Here is a 5,048-nt window from a genome sequence, read left to right as displayed (position 1 = left end):
AAAAAAATTACAACACCAACGAAAGAAAACATTATATGTGTATAACAGCAAAAGAGAAAAAAAACCAAACAAACCACAACATTACTTATGTGCAAAATAACCAGATCAATAAAAGTAATTAATAAATAAATAAAACAGCTCAGCTCAACAAAACATTAGTTCCCGATCTCAGAGATCCTGAAATTTTACATGTGAATTTATTCAAAATTCTTCCTTTGAGGACATCAAGTACACTAGATCAGGCCGTCATGGCTACACAAAAGCCCGAGTTAAAATGGCAGATAAATCTCCATCCAAATACTCCAGAAAGGGTTGCCATATCCAATAAAAAAATTCAGTTTTCTGATTTACCATATTCGTAAAAATGCCCAGAGTAATATGCTCCACGATAAGCCCATGGCCAACCCAACAGACCCAGAGAGTTTCAGAGATCCAACACATTAGAATATTTTTCCTTGCACAGTAAGAAAGAACATTAAAAAGCTTTTTTCCCCATGAGAGTCCAGAGAAGATATATTGGGTAGGCCTGGGAGAAGAGAGATAGGTCCATCTTAACATTGGCCCCCCAAGTCCCTCTCTATATCTCCTGCCACAGCACCCCAGTTTGTACAGAGCTTGCGGCAAGACCATAAACAATGAGTGAGTGCCATTGCTTGTTTTACACTGAGGACACAATGAAGATACTGCCACCTTAATTTTTGAGAGATGGTCTGGGGACAGATGGACCCTATGCAAAATCTTTAGCTGCATGGCATGGATCCTATTACTGATCGAAATCTTCCTCGCATTCTCCCAAGTGTCCCCCATAGAGATCCCAACCCCTAATTCTCTCTCCCAGACCCCACAAAGCTGCTCAATATCCTCTGAAAGATCACACGGTGGCACAGTGGTTAGCACTGCTGCCTCACAGCGCTAGAGACCCGGGTTCAATTCCCGCCTCAGGTGACTGTGTGGAGTTTGCACATTCTCCCCGTGTCTGCGTGGGTTTCCTCTGGGTGCTCCGGTTTCCTCCCACAGTCCAAAGATGTGCAGGTCAGGTGAATTGGCCATGCTAAATTGCCCGTAGTGTTAGGTAAGGGTTAATGTAGGGGTATGGGTGGGTTGCGCTTCGGCGGGGCGGTGTGGACTTGTTGGGCCGAAGGGCCTGTTTCCACACTGTAAGTAATCTAATCTAATCTAAAAAACACCCTAACATATGACAAAGGATACTAATAGACAGAGTACTTTTAGCATAAAGCACCCTCTTCTCCATAACAGATCTGCAGGGGTCGGTTAAAAGCGTTGTCCCTTTTTTGAATAAAATCCTTGAACTGAAAAAAGCGAAAAAAAGTCTCTACTAGTTAAACCAAATTTACGGATTATTTGGTCAAAGGACATCATTATTTCACCTTCAAATAAATCACTCAAACAGGAGATTTCTCTCGCTGCCCAGAGCTGAAATCTGGGTTCCATTATACCTGGCTGAAAACCTGGCATATCAGCTATAGGGGCAAGAAAGGACATTTTGGATGCATTGCCCCCCATGCCTTAACAGCATTACTAATTATTGGATTATGGCAATATTCTGTGACCATCTTCAATTTATCTAAAAACAGCAGACTAATTTTGCCTGGGAGGCCTCAACATCCAGCCATATTGACACTGGGTCTTTACAAGCCCAGTCACTGGCAAAAGATAGAAGAGAACTAATTGGCATTTTCTAATGCCTGGGAAATCCACTCCCACTACCCCTCCACCACCCCCCCCACCACCCCACTCCTGAGACAACTGCAATTTAGACAGTTTGAAAAGAGGTTGCCTGTGCACCAAATAATGGAGCTAAACCATCCACTAAATCTCTGGAATGTTTGCCTAGGAAAAATATGAATGCTCCCTTTATAGGATATAACAAACAGGGGAGAACATTCATTTTGATAAGAGCTACTCAGCCTAGCCAGGATATTGGAAGAGCCTCCCATCGCTGAAGATCTTGATTACTCTTGTCGAGTAAATGGGCAAAATTAGCCTTAAACAACCAACCAAAAATAGGAGTAACAAAGATGCCTAAAGAAAGAAAACCCTCCGGTGACCATTTGATGGGGAACTGTGATTCACGGTCCACCTCAAATATTTTGAGAAATGAATCTTATAACCTGAAAAGGAGCCAAATGAATTGATACATTGCATCAGATGGGATCCAGAGACCACTGGATTCAATAGAAAAACAAGAACATCACCTGTGTATAATGTGATCTGATGTGATTTAGACTCTACTTTCGGGGCGGCTATATTAGGATCCTTACGGGTTGCCTCTGCCAGCAGCTCAGTCGCCAGTGTGAAAAGTAATGGCCTTACCAACTGCCCCTACAGATATTAAAATTACTAGACCTCACACCATTGGTGAGAACCATTGCCAGAGGATCAGTATAAAGGACCCTCACCCGCCTAATAAAAACCTCCCACAATCCAAATCATTCAAGGATATAAAAAAGGTATGGCCACTCGACCCAATCAAATGCCTTTTCTACATCTAAGGAGACCACTAATCCCTGAACTGAATGCTGCTGACAAGCTTAAATCACGTTCAGCATCCTCCTGACATTTATTGGAGGATCAACGGCTTTTTATGAAGCCAGTCTGATTGTCCTTAACAACAGAAGGCAGCACAGTTTCCAATCTTAATGCAAGAACCTCAGACAATATGTTAAAATCTGTGTTCAAAAGTGAGATGGGCCTATAGGATGCACATTCTTCTGGAATTTTCCCTTTCTTGAGAAAGAGAGAAATGTTAGCCTCTCTTAGGGATGGCAGGACACGGTCATGACCATATGAATCATTTTCCGTCTAACGGTAGTCCCGACAATATACTTCTAAATTCCTTGTAAAACTCGCTAGGGAGACTGTCAGGGCTAGGTGTCTTCCCATGCTGCATCTGTTTCATAGTCTCCTATATCGCTTGTCCTGTTAAAGGGGCATTAAGAAAAGACTCCCGTTCAGAAGTTACACTTGGAAGATCTAGGTTTTTAAAGACTCCATCTTAGCTGATCCACCCTCACAATGCTCAGACTGGTATAATTTAAAATAGAATTTCTGAAATGCTGCATTGATCTTCTTAGAGTCGCAAATGACCACCCTAGTCCCATCTTTCCCTTGGCTCGATATGCAAGATACCTGCCCGGCTGGTCGCCATGTTCAAACAGTCTTTGTTTCGTGAAGGAAAGTTCCTTCCTTGCTGCTTTGTAAGCAAGGAATTCAAGGTGGACTGAAGAGATGTAAGCCGCTGCAGCTTAACAACTGATGGCTTGTCAAAATCCATCTTTCCTTTAATTGCATCTTGAGCAGGCGTTGTTGCTCCCCCTTCTGTCGTTTCTGACTGGCAGAGTAAGAAATGATCACCCCCCTGGCATGAGCCTTAGCCGTCTCTGAAAGACTAGACGAGTTACTGATTATGGAGAAAGTGAGGACTGCAGATGCTGGAGATCAGAGCTGAAAATGTGTTGATGGAAAAGCACAGCAGGTCAGGCAGCATCCAAGGAGCAGGAGAATCGACATTTCGGGCATGAGCCCTTCGGGCATGAGAAGGGCTCATGCCCGAAACGTCGATGCTCCGAGTTACTGACCATATCAAATTGATGGCTAAGCATACCTTAAATTCATTAAGGAAGTATTCAATGAACTTACTGTCCCTAAGAATAAAGGGATCCATTCGCCAGTGCCGAGAGCCTGCAACATTGCCCTCAAACTCGGTCTCTAAATAAACTGCTGCATGATCCGAAATAGTAACATTTCCAATTATACAGGACATTATGGAATCCAAAGGTAATACAGGGGTTAGGAAAAATCAATCCTGATATGACACTTGCACGGATTAGAAAAGAACATAATGTCCCTGCCCATGGGGCGGAGACACCTCCAGACATCCACCAATCCCAATTCTGCACACAAGTCCATTAATTGTGAAGAACATGTTAAGGGGCCTTTACGCATTCTATCCACCGCGGGATGCATGAGGCAATTAAAGTCTCCCCCTATAATAATCTGCTGTGGTGCAAGAGCCATCAAAAACTTAAGGGGGTGCGCTGGGGGACAAGAAACATTCAACATACCATACTCTTCTCCATGTACGGAGGCCCTAAGAAACATAAGCTACCTATAATCATCTTTAATCTGTTCTAGCAACTTAAATGAAAGGTTCTTCCTCATTAGTATGGCCAATCCCCTGCTCCTCGCATTGAAGGAAGAAAAGTACACCTGATCAAATCCACCCTGTTGCAATTTCAAATGATCTTTATCATTGAGATGAGTCTCCTATAAAAGGGTGATGTCCACCCTCTCATTTCTAAGAGTAGAAAGCACTTTTTCCTTCTAACTGGTGAATGGATCCCTCTGACATTCTAAGTACGCCATTTGAGGACACAGTTACAATTAGCCATGACATCATTTAATCTCCAAAAAGGAAGAATTCAACTTATCAACTGCTGACCATAGACAAAAAAAAGTTCACACCACCTAAAAAATACACAAGCTAAAACTACTACATCTAACACCCTAATAACTACATATACAAAAAAAAAGACTAAACCAAATACAAAACACTTAACAAGGGACTCTACCTTCTCCCCACAGGGGGAACTTACATAGCCCAAAAACACCTTTATATCTCCTTTCAGCTTGACTACATCCCAGAGTCAGGCCAAAAAAAGGAGAAAGAATAAAAAAAACTTAATAAGGAAATTAAAAGTAGACACTTTACCCATCCCTAAATATACATTATCACTCATTAATATCAGGGGAAAAAAAGGTGTTCAGCAAAATCTTCTTTAAAAAAAAGGGATAGAAGGAAAAAAGAAACACTTAATGTGCACATCCTTTAAGTTATCTGACCTATTTTAGAGTGCCCAAAATCCTTTTTCACTTTTTCTGAAGAGTCAAAAGAATACAGAGACCGATCATATGGAAAGCGAAGCACAGCCGGGTACCTGAGGGAATACTGATTACCAAGGCCTGTCAGCCTTTTCTTGGCTTCATTAAAAGGTTTTCCTTTTACAATTTTACAACTGCAGAGAGGT

This window comes from Chiloscyllium plagiosum, unplaced genomic scaffold (genome assembly GCF_037043375.1).
Source record: "Chiloscyllium plagiosum isolate Xiang-an unplaced genomic scaffold, Cpla_swu_hap1 HiC_scaffold_10, whole genome shotgun sequence".
Taxonomy (NCBI): domain Eukaryota; kingdom Metazoa; phylum Chordata; class Chondrichthyes; order Orectolobiformes; family Hemiscylliidae; genus Chiloscyllium; species Chiloscyllium plagiosum.
The sequence above is the reverse complement of the archived record's forward strand: the minus strand, read 5'-3'. Positions refer to the sequence as shown.